Raw genomic sequence first — 18,482 nt, forward strand, 5'->3', positions numbered from 1 at the left:
CTGGAGTTTAGGGGCAATGGTAAGCACTTTCATTTGTGCATGATGCTAACTTGCTGCTGGTGTAAATATGTCACATGATGTGGTTATCGTCTTCTTTCAAACAAATCCTCCACTTGCCTCAAGCACAGACAAAGGAGTGCCACTTATGATTAAGATGGTTCTGTAAGACAACAAGGTGTGTTCATGTGAATGCCAACATACATAATTTATCATGGCACTATGCATGCCACATGCAAACAATCAAACCACTCTTGATGGTTTTTAGGAAGGACATAGCTGCACACCACCACATAATTCATAGATCATTTGCATGTTCACACAATGGAGACTCTAACTTAATGTCAATAACAAAAAGGGGGAGAGAGAGAGAGATTCGAAAATGGATTCGTTCTCCCTAGGCAAGTATGTATAAACAAGATTAATCCACTTTTTAGAATGGAGAGGTTTCCCTACGATGGTTGGGATCACCAACGTTGTTAAAATACCCCTTACACACCAACAGGCCCCTTGATGTCATGCTTCATCATTGGGGTCTTCGCACCCCTCTACGGGATGCGGCGTGCTGCGACCTCAGATTACGCGGGAGCACTTATAAACAACTATGTGTGGTGTGTGTGAGGATTGTTGTTTTATGTGTGTGAGTGGTGAGGTTATCGGCGAGTGATGTTAAAAAGTGCCTGGCTCGTGGGGTGAACACAAAAAACTTTAATGGGCCCCCGAGCTGGGGCTGTTAAAAGGGTGAAAGAAAAGGAGGTATGATATGCAGGACAATGTGCATCACCTCCTGTGTGTGTGTGTCAACATGTTTCGGAGTCGGAACTCCTTGTTTAGGCATGGGGTACACAAATCCCCACCTCACTCACGTTTCTCTACTTTAAAAAAGTGTTATTTACAAAAAGTGAGATATAGTGCAGGTTATGCAATGTACCTACAGATTTTTTGTTTTGTCGCTTAATAGCTGACTGTTTTTGTATTGAATACACTGCCTCATGAGCCTTAGGAAAAGTAGGGGTTACTCGTGCTGGTTCGCTCCGAGGTCTGCGGGAGAATGCCTCCTGGCTGCCCCATACGCGGCTGCATTACGTACGTCGATTGCTTTCTTTGCTTTGGAGTTAGGGCTACCTAAGTAAGTTAGCAAAGAATGTAAAACAATGAAACTCTAATGGTTGTAGCTCTAAATACGTATTTGTTATAGAAAACAGCTCACATATATAAAGTTCAGGTGCTTTTATTGTGCAAAATGCAGGAGTTTAAAAACTTATATTTCACTGGCTAGCATGGAATATGGAAATATTTTAAGATTTCCTTTGAAATATCGATTTCATCATTATAATGACAACCCCAAATCACTTTTCAGAGGTTTACTATTATGGGGGTTCCTAAGAATTGTGGCATGAAGGACCAAATTATGCGGCAAATGCTATCTTAACTATGCAACAAAAATTGCAAATTATGTTGAATGTTTTCTGGCAGTATTATTTTCATCTATTTTAGCTAAACCAATTTGTTTCTGTAATCTTAAAATTATGTTGCAAATGTGGCAGATCCACTGCGATCCTTGTCCCTTGTTTTAGCAACAATATTTCATGAAAGATGAATGGAATACAAACATTCTAATTACAATGTGGCTATTGTTAAATGCACTTTAAAGGAAACAGCTTTTCATTCTAAATATCTCTAATTAAATATATAATATTAATGTACAGAACAGGTAAAGTGTAATATGCTCCTGTATTATCTTGGGTTTCTATTGACATTTACAAACTACTTGAAGTTTGCCCTTGTAGTTTATTATGTCACAAGAACTCCTTCATTGGCAAATTGTATCATATTACTCAGGTATCGAGAGACACACCCCCACACACCCCACACACCCCCACCACCCCACCCCCACAAAGCTTTCATTGTTCAACCATCCTCTCACCTCCTTCTACAATGTTAATAAATAGCATGTTACCACCGCACATATGTATACATGTCTTCTTTCATACTTTGATGTGCATTATTCATAAACGTAGTATCTAAGCAGACTCAAAGCACAGCCTCATTGTGTTGGAACATAGTATGAAGCAGTGATCATTCAAGGTATGATGTATGTTATGAAGATGCATCCCTGCTATGGCACAAACCTGGAATTCATGTTAAAACTACACTTACTCCAAATAACATGGTCTTGGTAGATCTATATGGTCCTGTCCTTGCCTTTTGCCAGAATTCTATGTGTTATTTTGTTTTGTTTGCAAATGACAATCTGACAACTGTACAGCTTGTTGTCTCCGGAGGCTGAAAGTTGTGTAAACCTTTAACCTGCTGTCTGCTAGGGTAAAAGGGAGTCTTGGGGTTTTAAGAACTGAGATACAAGATCGTGCTGTTCTTTAGCACAGAGTAGGTTGTTTCCTTGTATTTATTGCACAACTGTCACTGGTCCTGAAGTCCAGAGTCCCTTCCAAGTGGTTCTGAGGTTTCCATTGTATACTGGAGTTTGCTTCGGCTTGTGAAGAGGTTTTATTTGTAGTGTGAGTGGTTGTAGTTCTATATGTTAAGTGACTGGATCAACCCCACTGTGTTGGGAAAGGATTTTGTTGATGTTAGATGGGCGAGGCTGCCTATAGTGAATTGCTTGTTTACCTTAGTTTGACACTGAAAAAGTGCATAAGCCACACTATTCAAAAACAAAAATCTTTAACAAGTCATGGCCCATCTTCATTGCCTTCTAACAAAGAAAGCCCCAGTGAAACAACTTAAAGGCTCATCTGTGTTCAGGATGTAAATTCTTGGGGCAATAAAATGAATGTCCCATACACTATACAGTTTCCATGGTTTAGTTAATCAATTCAAGTGGAACAAGCATTGGCATACCCAATACGTCCCACCTTTGGGATATTATAAGTGTTTAGCCATGCAACAGTTGATGTTGTTGCACCAAGGATATTGTGCTGCATAGCTAAATACGTATATGGTCCAAAAAGCGAGACCTATCGGCTATGCCAATGCTTGTTGTTGTCATATTAGGTAGTAGCTTTTTGGTTTTCACGTAACTGCGAGATGTGTATCTTTTTTTTCTTTTTTTTAAATACGTGTAAACTCTAAAACTGCCTTTGGACTGCAATAAAGTATACCTGGAAACTCTCGGGTATATTCACAAGAACGTGTGCTAAACATCACCAAAAAATACTAACGCACCTTTACACGGTAAACAGACATAATATCGACTACAAAATATCGAATGGACATAGTAGCGAGTACAAAATATAGGCTGGACAAAATATCGAATAGACAGAATGAAGACATCAAAAATATCGTTTTGAAGGTGAGTAATGTAATATTGAATTTTAAACTATAGATAGTCAAAATATCGAAGTATATAATACAGGTTAATAAAAATATCGAACATTTAATAATATCGATTTTTTATAGTGTATTTTATGTGTTAAAAGTGTTTATTTATGTTATAATGTAGTTTAATTAATGAATTTAAAGTTGTTTACATTTTGCATAATTTAATTCTGTAGCGGGTTGTGGGTTTATAGGGGAATAGGGTGGGAAGTAATTTAATTATAATTAATTAAATATATAAATGTATTTATTGGTATTTGTTTATAATTAATTTTTAATCAATGTTTATTTTGTAATTATTTAAATTTTAATTGCCAATTAATTTTATTTAATTGATTAATTGATAATTATGTTAATTTATTTATTGGTATTTGTTTATAATTAATTGATCATTAATTTTTATTTTGTAATTATTTAAAATTGAATTGCCAATTAATTTTATTTAATTGATTAATTGATAATTATGTTAATTTAATTAATTTAATTTCTGTAGCAGGTTGTGGGTTTCTAGGGGAATAGGGTGGGAAGTAATTTAATCATAATTAATTAAATATGTTAATTTATGTAGTGCTATTTATTTATAATTAATAGTTAAATAATTGTTAATTGGTAATTAGTTAACTTGTAATTGAGAATGAATTTTATTAAATTGATTATTTGATAATTATGTTAATTTTACAAATTTATTTTCTGTTGTGGGTTGTGGGTTTATAGGGGAATAGGGTGGGAAGTAATTTAATTATAACTAATTACATATGTTAATTTTTTTGGGTATTTATTAGATTTTAATTGTTAAGTAACTTTATAATTACTAATTAATTATTTGTTAATTTGTAATTTATTAGTATTAATAGATAACTATTGTAATGATTAATTTAAATTAGTATTTGTAATTAATTAATTATTATATTATATTAAATTGGTAATTACTTTTAAATATTTTTTTATAGATATTAATACATCATTTTTTAAAAAATAATATATGAATTATCTACTTTCCCTACTGTTGCACTCACTGGAGTGGGAATAGTAATTTTTACCCCTATGCTATCCAACGCTTTCCCTACCGTTGCACTCTCTGGAGTGGGAATAGTAATTTTTACCCCTACGCTATCCAACCCTTTCCCTACTGTTGCACTCTCTGGAGTGGGAATAGTAATTTGTACCCCTACGCTATCCAACGCTTTCCTTACTGTTGCACTCTCTGGAGTGGGAATAGTGATTTTTACCCCTACGCTATCCAACCCTTTCACTACTGTTGCACTCTCTGGAGTGGGAATAGTAATTTTTACCCCTACGCTATCCAACTCTTTCCCTACTGTTGCACTCTCTTGAGTGGGAATAGTAATTTTTACCCCTACGCTATCCAACCCTTTCCCTACTGTTGCACTCTCTGGAGTGGACATAGTAATTTTTACCCCTACGCTATCCAACCCTTTCCCTACTTTTGCACTCTCTGGAGTGGGAATAGTAATTTTTACCCCTACGCTATCCAACCCTTTCCCTACTGTTGCACTCTCTGGAGTGGGAAAAGTAATGTTTACCCCTACACTATCCAACCCTTTCCCTACTGTTGCACTCTCTGGAGTGGGAATAGTAATTTGTACCCCTACGCTATCCAACGCTTTGCCTACTGTTGCACTCTCTGGAGTGGGAATAGTAATTTGTACCCCTACGCTATCCAACGCTTTCCCTACTGTTGCACTCTCTGGAGTGGGAATAGTAATTTTTACCCCTACGCTATCCAACCCTTTCCCTACTGTTGCACTCTCTGGAGTGGGAATAGTAATTTGTACCCCTACACTATCCAACCCTTACCCTACTGTTGCACTCTCTGGAGTGGGAATAGTAATTTGTACCCCTACGCTATCCAACACTTTCCCTACTGTTGCACTCTCTGGAGTGGAAATAGTAATTTGTACCCCTACGCTATCCAACGCTTTCCCTACTGTTGCACTCTCTGGAGTGGGAATCGTAATTTTTACCCCTATGCTATCCAACGCTTTCCTTACTGTTGCACTCTCTGGAGTGGGAATAGTAATTTGTACCCCTACGCTATCCAACGCTTTCCCTACTGTTGCCCTCTCTGGAGTGGGAATAGTAATTTTTACCTCTACGCTATCCAACGCCTTTCCTACTGTTGCACTTTCTGGAGTGGGAATAGTAATTTTTACCCCTAAGCTATCCAACGCTTTTCCTACTGTTGCACTCTTTGGAGTGGGAATAGTAATTTTTACCCCTACGCTATCCAACGCTTTCCCTACTGTTGCACTCTCTGGAGTGGGAATAGTAATTTGTACACTCCCGCTATCGTACGGTAATAATATTGGATATTATTTAATTATATTATGTTACTATATATATATGTTTTAACAAATATGATTGTACAATTTTTTTTATAACTTTGATTAATTATTTAAATATTCTAAGTTAATTTAAGTTTTTTAAAGGATATTTTAGTAATTAATTTTTAATATTACTTTAATTTAACATTGTTTTTAATAAAGTCGATATTTTTATAAACTATATTTTTGTAAACGATATTTTTTACTCGATATTTTTGTACTTACCTGTTTGTAGATACAAAGTCGATATTCTGTCTGTCGATATTTTGTCGCCGATATTTTTGCTAGTCGATATTATGTCCCTCGATATTATGTCAGTGATCCCTTTACACATCGCGGGAAAATAACCCCATGTTAACGTGGAATTCACAACAAGGCGGTAAGGCGCAATAGTCTGCCAAAACCGAGACCAATGTCCGTGATACAACGACCTCGTCTGAGATAAAAACACAAACCACAACACAAAAAACGTGCAAAGAGCCCATTCACAATGATGAAAACAGAGGTAAGCACAGCCAGGCCCGCGACACACATGGCAGGCAGGAATAAGCACAACGAAAGCTTGAAAAAAAGAGACAATCCAAACAGAAAACAGCAGCCAAGCACAATGGAGGCAACCCGAGCCAGTATACAACCCCACAAGCCCCATTGGCAACAAAACATTGAACATGGCAGGCCATCTTGGACAAGGCCGATGCAGCCTAAGAGCGGAGGAGGATAATGTAAGAAAACCAGAACATCCGGAATGATGCAAAATGCACAAACAATCAGAAACACGCCGACAACAAGAAGGTAGCAATGCACACCGGAGGTGGGAGGCCAGCGCCACACCAGGAGCTGGATGACATGGAGGAAATGGTGCCCACCACATCAGTCTGGAGACGGTGGCAGGACAGGGGGACTGGAAACTGCCCAAAACAACAGACACAACAGCAACAGGGAGAGGAACCAGCAGGGAACAGGGGGGTGGGAGGAGATAGGCACAATGGCACAAATGCACAATTAAGCACAGTACAACTGCAGACAGACCATGCCCAAGAGTAACAACACCAACCAAGAGCACAAGTCACACAACCTGGCATCATCACACCACTGAACAAGCACAGAAGTGAAAACCACACTGCCTGAATGGGAGAAGGGTGAGCCAAATCAGAGCTGAATGGACATCACACACACAAATCAGCACGCACACATAGAAAGAAGAGCACCCCAACTTCGAACATAGGGGCCGATTATGATGGCGGACGGACCTGAGTCCGTCCGCCACCATAGAGTAGGAGGGACCGTCCGCAGGGGCTGCAGCGGTCCCTCCGTGCAGATTAGGATGTGACCACCAGGGTGACAGTCACATCCTCAATCTTTAATATTGCGGCGGGTGCAGCTTCAAGCTGCACACGCCGCAATGTTAAAAATGCATGCGCGGTGTCTGCCGCTTTGTCCACGCAAATGCAGGGGGGTACCATAGGTACCCCCCATGTGCACCCCCCACCCCCCGTCACCAAGGGGGCCCGCAACGGGCCCCCGAAGTCAATGTCCGTATGCCTTTCCACGGCGGAAAAGCCGCCGCGGAAAAGCATATGATTTCCGCTATCCTAATATGGCTGGCGGTGTCTGATAGACACCGCCAGCCATGTTAGAGCTTTTCCGCCGCGGTCGGAAGGCGACCGCGGCGGAAAAGCTGCGGACGGATTTTGAGACCCACCGCCATCCTAATTTAGCGGTGGGTCTTTTGTGCCTCCGCAGCGGTTTTCCCGCATCCTCCGGGCCGGCGGTGGCTTCCGCCGGCCCGGAGGATGCGGGAAAACCGCGATCCTAATCGAGCCCATAATGTGGTACAATCATCAACATTTGCACAACTGAACACAGGACACAAGTGCACCTGCCTGGTGCCCGTAAACGGCCATACACATCTGGCTAAGCACGAAACCGGGACATGACAGTGCACAAGTACAAATCCACAGTCCTGATAGGGTAGCAATGCATGTTTGGCAGGGAGCCAGAGAGTCCGTGACACACACACATTGGCATACAAATCAAGACACAACACTGTTGGAGACAAGTGAAAAAGCGCAAACTTTATCAACAAGTGCGTGTCAGTACGGCCAAGAGAAGTGCCACGATATGCAGACCAATGCAGCAGCATGTCTGAATGAGGAACATAGGAAAGCGCCCATTTCCACCTCAGGGGAGTCCATCACAAACACAAGTCAGTGCCAACCCCCGTCGGTTGTCCGCGCATGGATCATGAGGCCAGGCCTATGCAGCCATGTCCACTGCTGTCATGGGACATGTGACCAGATACAGAAGAAGCAACCAGGCATCGGGACATGTGCAATGGGTCATATCGAGTTGTGGCTGCAGGTACCTTGTCACTCATCCATGAACGCGAGTGCAGCTGCGTAGGCCAACATCTCCAATGAGCGATCGTCCTCCATCACGTCTGACATGTCGTAGACGTGATCTATCAGCTGACCAGGACAGATGTGCTGACTCCAACCACTGGCCCCAATGTGCACCAAAGCCCAATCGGGTAGTGGTCCAATGTGCTCACTGCACACGAGGACTTGTGCAATCTCCCAGGTCCAGTTTCCAGCCTACATGCCAAACATCCATGCATGCCAGAAACGGGCATCACAGTGACACTCCAGGTCGTGGACAAAGAGGGGGCACACACGTCATAATCCAGGTCAGTTACCGTTACGTGGAGAGACAGACATTCATGAACCACTCGAATAGTAGTCGAACGAGCGACAATGCAACACAGGCTGACACAGGTGACGTCCACAAGGCGGATGCTCAGCCGGTAACTGATCCGCAAGATGGCCAACGGCAGTGCCCTCAGTACATGCAGCAGACATGCACAGTACAGGTTCACGTGACTGGAATCGAGCATGTGTCCGGGATGGTCTGCCATTGTGTCAGTGGCTCTGCTAAAAGTGGCACTGGCTTGCCCAGTGCCAGTCCTGTGGATGAAATGGAACAGCTCGGCACAATGAGCAGTGTCTGTGTGCAACAGGTGCCGGCTTGGGGTGGGGTGGAAGTACGTGTGAAGGCCATTTCACGCACGCCAACTATGACCAAGGACTTCTGTGTGTGGGATGTGTACACATTGGTCTCACTTCGGGCAGGGCGTAATGTGGGATTCACAAGCAAATGCTATTGTATATGCCAAAGGGTGCCGGCCACATGCAAGTTCCTGCTCGGAGCTGCAGATGTGCTACCACCTGATAATTCAGACGTAGGACCTTTCATCCCTACAGTAAGTTCACCATCTGCATGCATACAGGAGATGTACAGAGGCCAGAGTGGGTGTGGTGGGATGTCTGCGACCCTGGGAACACCGTGATGCTGGCCTTTGAAGGCGTGCGGCCACGTGGGTGTAGGCCAATGGACCAGACAGGGCGGAAACAGGTGTACAGCCCATGGCTGGCTGTGATCGCACTGCAAATGGGGCCAAGCAACTGGCTCCTGCATCTGCAGGGATGATACACATAACACTTGACATGCATGTGCCAAGACCCCGAGCGATTTTGCGCTCCTACATGTCCCTGTACATGCGGGCCTGCCCTCCTGGTGCATGCTATATTGCAACATCAACTACTGCGTCCCTGGTGGCGACCACACCCCAACACAGTGACACACTTATCGCACTTCCTGCCCAAGGCCAGGTCCGAGCCGAGCCATGCCCTGCTCCCCCTGCCGAATCAGCACACCCCTGCACTGACTTGACGTAAGCCGGACCAGCACACACCACTTGTTCATGCAGGGAGGTGCGTGCGCAGCTACATGTCCAGGGTCAATGCCAACGCTGAGGTGACATGGTAATGTCCGCTGAAGACAGCACACTGTGATGTTGCAGGGCCTGTACCCATCATGCTGACACAATGACCACACAGACACACCACACAGACACACTTGCACAGATGGTGTGAATGTCTACAGGTATGTGCGCATGGCCACATTTATTAGCAGGCACACATACCGAGTGACACCTGTGTTGGATGTGTGTGGGGTGTGTGCACACGAGTGCAGTCAGAAATCGACAACAGTGTACATCGCAAAGGACATAAACATTCAACCATAAAGGCCCCATGACTTGTGCTGCACAGAGTTAGTGGCCCCGTATGTACAGTGTCCTGCAGGGGCCTACCGCAATGGAAAGTTGACTTGCGGGGTGCTCGTCCAGGGTCACGTGTGCAGAGCAGGTTTCCGTAGATGTAAAAGGAGCTTGTCGCGGAGTGTCTCGCTGGACAATGGTAGGTGTACCCCCAGGGCATGATGCAGAGGGCAGGACCACGCTGAAACAGTCACTATGGTGGAGATGAATGGAACGAACATGTCAGACACCAAGTCTGGTCCAGCCATATGAAGATGCAGGATACCACCAGGCCATGGACTCAGATGCCACCGAGGTCCAACAAGATAATGCCCATGTTTCAGTATGCACAGAGTTTGTGGCACCAGTGCTGTTAGGGGATGCTGCCTTTAATGGTGTGGAATACTCCACATCTTACCCAAGACACAGTTCCACGTGTGTGACCTACTAGACCACAGTGTAGGCCTGAGGCAGCGGTCAGAATGGGCCATTAACCAAGTGTCACTGGCTTAGGTTGGATGTCCCCACCGGCCTGCGTAATTCAGGTTCAGTGGCACCATGGGACGCGGACTTGCGGGCACCAGGTCAGTCGTTGATAGTATTTGATCACCTACGTGACTCTGATCTGGCTTTTGTCCGGACTGAGCCACATCTTCCTCTTACTCCTCTCCGTGCGTTTACTGGTGTGTACTCTGCCATTCATGATCCGTGAATAAGTGCTGGATGAGGGACCTATTGGTCCTCAGGGTGGGCCTGAGCCCTCATCCACTTGTGGCCAGCTGGCATTGAACAGGGTTAGTGGCAGCGCATGTGACCGGCTGGCGTTGAACAGGGTTAGTGGCAACATGTCTTGCAGGCTGGCATTGAACAGGGGTAGTGACACTGCGTGTGGCTGGCTGGCATTGAACAGGGTTAGTGGCACCTCGTGTCGCAGGCCTGCCATATGGAATTATGCCTCACTGATCGAAGGGAGTCTGGTGCTGTGGCCACTGCCACAGACTTGGGGTCACTGCCATTCAGGACTCAGGACACAGTTCCACATGTGGGACCTACTGGTCTGAAGCAGAGATCGCGGGACTGGTGCTTGGAGCTTGCACAGGCACGTGGTGGGCCCTCTTTGGCACACGTCGATGTAGGCAGGTGAGCGAAGCCTCGTTGGTGCACTGGGGCAGGCATGACGGATCTGGGGACCAGCGGCCCGGGGTGCAGCAGGTGCTCAGGGATGCAGGCTCCACCACACTTGGCGCAGGACTCGTGGAGGGCTGAGAGGTGTCGCCCTGTCAGATGCCTGGTCCATTCCGAGTGAGAACCACAACCAGTGTTCAGGTATTTTGTTCACACCCCTACGCAGGCCTGGTGTACGCAGGTCCAACCCACTACGCACACGTATGCATGGGCGGACGTAACGTGTGACATTTCCGCCTTCTGCCCCACATCTTGTGGGGACATGGTAGCATCCACTGGCCACTACACTCCATGCACAAGCAGTGGATTTCCACATGGCCATTTCCTTGGTTTGCACTCTGTGGTCTGTCCAGTACCTCCACACCACACCTGGCATTGGGTGGGTTCACATTCCTTAGTCACTTGCCGCTCTTGCACATGCCTGCTCCATGCCTCTCCTCACATCCTGCTATTGTGTGTCTGTGGTGCCATACCGTTGCTGGGTTGTGGGCATGGCAAGGTCGGATTCCCAATGGAAACGTGTTGTCGTGTCTGGTCGGTTGGCTAGTTGTGTGTCATGTTGGATGTAGTTGTGCTGCATGCCCATTGATAGTGTTGTGAGTTGCATGACTGTGGCAGGTAGGTCCACTGTCTTTGTGTACGCTGCCTCTGTGGTGTTCTGGGGGGGACGGGTCCTGGTGGTGGTGACGGGCCTGGGGTGGTTGCGGTGGGTGTTGTGGCCCTCATGGGCATCCATGGTGCATGGTCATTGTCTCCATGGCATCTGTGGGTCTTCAGGTGTGGCTCTTGGCTGGGCTCCCTTTGATGCTGCAGGTAGTCGTCCTGCTTAACACCAGCAAAAGGCAGGTGTTCATTTCCTGCTCCTACGACAACTTATTGCCTGTTTTTGTTTTGCATCGCAGATCTGGTAGTTCGCTGTGAAAGTGGTGTTGTGGTTTTCTTGCGGGTTTTTGCACGGGAACGCCTACTCTGCATCTCATTAGGGTTAGTTGGTGGTGTCCACTGTGGCGATAAATTTTGGGGCAGGCATCGCGGTAATACAGGTGATGCCAGAAGTTTGCACCAGCTTGTGAATGGGGTGATAAATCTATCTCCACTTTTGATGCATTAAGGTGGAGATAAATCGGAGTTAGGTCCTTGTGAATATCCCCATCAGCCTTTTGGAAGTTTTACCTCTGCTTAGCACTCCTGCGCCCAATTCCCATTCTCCGTAATTTAACTATACACCCCAACGACACTCCGATGCCTTTGCCGCCCTCCTCCCTCCTCCCGCAAAATAATTTTAGAAGAAAATGGAAATAGAGCTTTGTGCGTTTCTTACTTCCTATTTTTTTATTCATGCCGGCATCTGTGAATATCTGCACGCGTTTTCCTTTACTTGTTTCTATTTTATTCAGAGGATTGCACTGGGCCTGGCCAATGAATGAAATAAATGTATCCAACATCTGTGTTTTACCATTAGGTCACAAGCTTAAATCCTGCTGTCTCCTCTCACCTTTCAGTAACATAGGTCCAATTAAATTGGATAGCTAACAACAGCTGTTGTATTGTGCTAAGAGGCTTTAGTGGGATAAACCGTTTTTTTTTTTTACAATTACAAAAGTTCCGTTTTTTGCGTTAAATCCATTGTCATGACTATGCCTTTGCATTAAAAAGGTGTTATTCATTTATTTACTCTGAGAGTTCAGTTAAGCTAAATGCAATAAGTGGCAGTATCTGCTGCCCACCTTTTAATTCTAGTGCATTGAAATGTCTCCTGGCATAATTTAGCGCATTGCACAAATTTAAATTAACATTGTGATTGGTGACTGATATGGCTGCTTCCCACCTTTGCTCTATTCCTTTAATAGTCTTCAACTTCATACAGAAAAGGTAGTATGCAAACACCACTTCATAGCCTTCAGCTGGATATAATGGGAACAGTCATAGAATGAAAAGCACAAAGTTTCACTGAATATTTTTTGCCTTAAATCCATTGGTATAACTGGTGTCGTACAGCAATCACACCACACTATTGGCAGCCACACATGCAGGGCTTCAGAAGTCATACTAGGAGAATGCTAAGCAGAGGAGATAGGGATGCTTGATTTTCTGCCTCAATTGAATCCTAAAACAGATAGTGTTACGAATTTACCAGAATCAAACAATGTAATACCCATGTTAGAGGGGTATAAAGTATATTCTCCAAATGTTTCCTTAAAAATCCATTAATGGTCAATGCTGTTCAGCAGAGTATGTGGCCTTTGTTAACTACTGATGTAATTCTACCAAAGCCAACCCAGCCTTTCATCTTTCTGGTATTGCTATACTAACATTACACTGGACATCTTGAACACCACCATTTTGTAGCTCTTTTAAAAACAAGAAAGTTATGTTGTGAAATTCTGTGAAAAAATACAACTTTTTTTGTATGTTTAATTCCTCGGTACATTGTTCAGTTAAAGCAACCCTAACTACAATTACCGAAATGCACCAGTTTCTAAAGCACAAGACTACAAACCTCGTTTCCTGATGAAATAGAAACATATGGTAACCTTAGGCAAACGGCTTTGTATTAAATATGCACTTAACTTCATACGCATGAAAAAAAAGTAAATGGCATGCTCCTAGCTGTTTGCTCAACGCAGGCGCACAGTAAAGGGAAGACGGGGAGCAGGTGGCACTTTTTGCCTCCATCACTACTGAATCCTGCCCATAAACATAATACCAAGGAGCCCCACAAGGTCCAAACATCAGTTTTTCATTATTTTTAACACCGTAAAAACAGATCTAAAGCAAATCTCCTACCGATTTGGTTTTTTTCTTCACCAAAAATGCAAGCTATCCCCACAGTTACACACCACATAATTCAAATCCACACATTTCCAATCAACACCACACAATTTAACAACAAATCACATAAATAAAATCAACATAACAATTACACTACCCACCACATACATCCAATCCACAACACAAAATTCCACATCATGCTACACAATTCAACAGCACACCACATAATTAACTTACATTGCATACCTTTCCACAAAATAAAATACCATTCCACATAATTCCACTCCATAACACACAATCCCACTCCACATAATTCCAATACACTCAATATCTCATAACTATCCACATAATTGAACAGCACACCATACCGCATAATTCCACTACACAAATCCACTCCACACCACACATTTCCACACCACACAATACATCCCACATAATTCTACTATACACCTCATAAAATTGCATATCTCTATTTCTAGATCGTTGTCATTTTGGTGTCAAATAATTTATTAAATTGTTCTCTATTTTCCAAAATTTGTGTAGGATTGTTGAAGTGTTGCACAAATACTTTACACATTGCCTCTACTTTTAGCCTGACTGCCTTGTGGCAAACTACCAGATGGTTAAGGACAGGTACATTTGGGGTTTGCTTGTTTTTCACCCTGACAAGAATTGTCATTGCTGCTTGAGTAGGGTCTCACTCTACTCAATCAGCAACCCAATTTCCTACATTGGTGTTCAGCGTTTAGATTCAGTATTTGTCTTTGTGCAGGGCCATAAAGTGATTTGGTGTAGCACTAAAATCCCATATAAAAATTTGATAACAATGCGAGTTTTTTTTTACCTCTCCTTGAACTGTCCCTTTTTGCTTTTATCAAATTCTCTTTAATTTTACCTGACTGGTGTGACCGTACCTGCAGAAATAAAACTCATTAGCCTGGAAAGCTACACTGTGGTTGAGATCAAGGAGTCTGTAAGGAAATGGGACTCCATCCAAGGAAGTTACAAAAAGTTGTAGCTGCAAAAAGCTCTGAGGGCCTGGGCGTAACTTCACCAGTTGCGGAAGATTATATGGAAGGGCAAGGAGAGGACCTGGGTGCTGCTCCTGAGATGCAGCACACAGATGATGGGGATGACTTGTCTCTTGAACTGGAGACCCCCCCCCAGAGCAAAAAGCAGTGTGTCCTCCCAAGTTCTGCCCCAGAGAAGCTGCCAGACAGGGCAGTTGGCAGGGAGTTTATGCTGTTGATGGCTACATTTAAAAGCAGGCAGAACAAAAAAAAGTCTGAGAGAGCCTTGGAAGAAAATAAACTGGCCATATAGGCAGAAGAGAGGAAAATGGCTCATGAAAGGAGCCTTAGAGAGCTGGACATAAGAGCTAGGCAAGCAGAGCCCAGCAACCGTGGTGTCAGCATACCCACAGTGTCTGAAGGAGATAGGAAAGTCCACTTACCTAAAGATCTGGTTCCCAGCTATATGGTAGGTGATGATATTGCCAAGTGGTTTTCTGCTTATTAGGTGACCCTTAAAATCACTCTAGGGACCCCCACAATGATTCCCAAGGGTAATCAGTCGCAACCCGAATAGAAGAAGAAGGGATTATTTGATCACAGTACAGGGTGGTTTGTCCTCCAGTGCTCTGAGTGTTACAAGTATGGATACTGCAAAGGAGACACCAAATGTCCCAAGAGGGCACAGACCCCCACAAGTGGACAGCTATCTGGGTTGGCCAGTGTAGCACTTGGGGAAGAGTTGGTCCCAGTTAGCTTGGGAGAGAGTGAGGTTCCGTGAATCCTGAACCCGTTTCATAAAGGTCATGGTTTCGCTACGAATTTGATATTAGCAAACCGTAACCAGTTAGTACGGCAAGCATGAGTGTTTTCGTCACGTTACACCGATGGCTTCACTACGTATTTTAGGGATTTGTTCTGAGCCCTTGGGTTCCATTTTGTGTATGGCAGCCATTTTGTGGGTGCCCCCACATAGGCCGATGACTACGTCCGAACGAGTCTTTAGCACACGTACACTTTAGCTGACTTCTGAATGACCTGAGCAAACTGACCCTCTTGCCTGGAGCCAAACTTGTTAGGCCAGTTCCTTTCCCAGTAGCTGATCAAGATTGAGGATCAAGGCACAGGACATCATAAACCTTTATTGCACACAAATATGTCTTATCTTACTCACACCTGTTTCTGCTCCTTTCTTATGGTCTACTTACGATGGGGATGTGCCCGTTTTTATTATGGGTTCAATCGACCTGTCTGATAAAGAATGTTGGGTTTGACCAATGATCGATTATGGGCTGGGCAACTAAAAAGTGGGTTTTACCGTCATGCGATACCTCTGATCTGGAGGCATGTGATTGGACAGTTTGTAAATGTAAAGTATTTGTCTGGAATGTGATTTTTGGCATAAAAAGGATGGCTTGCTTTGTAAAATTGAGCAGTCTCCTGAGATTGCATACCGTGTTGACTTCTAGGACTTCTGTTACTGGCTGCAGCCAATAAATTCGGTCTTTGACGTCACCAAGAAGATTCCGTGTCTCTGTGTTTTGAAGACAGGTGATACCCGAAGACTTTGGACGTGCCCCTGGCGCCGCCGGGTCTTAAATAACCCGGTTCTTCAGTTGGCGCCCAATGCGGTACCGGTCCAAGCCTGAAGATCGTGAAGAGCTTCATGTGAAAATTCTGGAGGAAGGCCTGCCACTTCATTGACCCCTGTATGTCATCGTGGTCCAAAAGTCTTTGCTGCGAGGTTCCCCGCTTTCCGACGGCTACGAAGGACTGCTGCCCTGACTGTCGCCCTGTCTTGGAGCCTTTGATGATTTGTAGAGCGAGACGATAGACGGATCTTCTGGCGACGTAATCGATACTTCAGTTAAGTATGAGTGGAGCGTCTCCCAGTCATTAGTTTTTGGGTATCCCTTGGGATCTTTGATTTGGAACTTGCAAGCTCCAAAGCCGAGGGACTTGTGTATTCACTAGACTATCGTATTTGATACTCCCTTGAAGATTGAAGCTAGACTAGAATAGATAGCGAAGATGCCTGGTCTTAGCAGACTTGAAAGGATATTTTGTTGTGGTCGAAATAGGGATTCCCGATTGGAGGACTCGTGTCCGGTTCCTCCGATTGGAACTCCAACCTATGAGCTCTATGTGAAACATGGCGTGGGCCCCATTACGTATAATGAAGTGTGGATTCGGTACACTAGAAAGGATGGTGTCCTCAAATGGCCCCAATATGGTAGTTTTGACACGGAAGTTTTAGATAATCTAGAGGTTAGACTTTTTAAGAAGAAAGCCCGGCCGGCGATGTTTGACTCTTTCCGCCTATGGCGAAAGGAAGCCAAACAGAAAGAAATTAAATTAGCGAAGAGGAATAAAAGAGAAAAGGGTATCTCGATAATGCAAGCTGCTATACAGTTTAAAGATAACGAAGAAGAACAAGCGAGTGAGCAGTTGCACAGGCACCGTAAAATGGTGATTGATAAATGCTATCCAGTTTTGCCGCCTCTTCAGCAAGATGCGATGAAGGACCTTGTGAAAGAGCTAAAACAGCCGGAAAAGTCGTAGGAATTAAAGATGGAGCAGGTAGCAAAGTCGGCGGCCCTTGAGAAGGCTGCACCAGAGGAGTAGGAGCCAACTGAAGAGGAGCTGGCGGCTGTGCAATAGCAAGAGGCAAAGCAACCGGAGGTTGCACAACTAAAGGTTGCGGAGGTGCTGTAGCAGTCTGCGCATAAGGGGGTGGCGAAGTCAACAAATGTGACATCAAAGGATCTTTGAAACAATCAGAAAGAGAGAGGGTGTAAGGCACTCTTATTCCCCCGGGTTATGTATGCAAAACAAAAGAAGAGTGTCAAATGCACAGGTGTCTATGTAAAGACACAGCAGCAAAGACTGTGAAAAGGACTGTGAAAAAAACTGTGCAAAAAACCCTTTTTATTGACACATTGGAAACCTTAGGGTTTTTTTATAGGAAGCCCTCACTCACCAACCTGGTTGGTGACATGCTGGGTCCTTACTGGAACCACTGTCAACTTTTTGTGACCATTACCTTAAGCCTCCGATACAAAAAGTACCACATATCTCAAGGACACGAAGAACTTGCTACAACAACTTGAAAAGATCACTTTTGAGGCAGACTCGGTGATCCTGGTAACGCTCGATATCGAGAGCCTATACACTAGCATTCCTCAAGACGAAACCCTGAAAGTTCTAGCAACAGCCCTAGACTCCATCATCTGGGATTACCAAACACCGAAGTCCTTTATACTCCAGTGTGCGACGATAGCTCTCAAGGAGAACTACTTCGAACACAAGGGCAAACTATACCTGCAAACTACTGGAACTTCGATGGGCAGCACATTTGCTTCCAGCGTAGCGGGGTTGTATGTCTATGATTTTGAATCTAGACACATCTTACCATCTGACATCCCTTTTCCCTCCTCCATAGTATTATGGAGGAGGTATATTGATGACATCCTCCTAATCTGGAAGGATAGTGAAGCATCCTTGGAGCAGTTTTTGAACTGGATCAACACCTTGGATACCTATCTCAAGTTTACACACAGCTACAGCAGAAAAGAAGTCATCTTTCTTGATGTGGAAATCATGGTCAATGGTACATCCTTGACCACAAAAACACATTACAAACCGACGGCAAAAAATAACCTCTTGGAATTTACCAGTTTCCATCCTAGACCACTGAGGGAGAACCTTCCCTATGGTCAATATCTCAGGATACGCAGG

This window comes from Lissotriton helveticus, chromosome 4_1, assembly GCF_964261635.1.
Source record: "Lissotriton helveticus chromosome 4_1, aLisHel1.1, whole genome shotgun sequence".
NCBI lineage: Eukaryota > Metazoa > Chordata > Amphibia > Caudata > Salamandridae > Lissotriton > Lissotriton helveticus.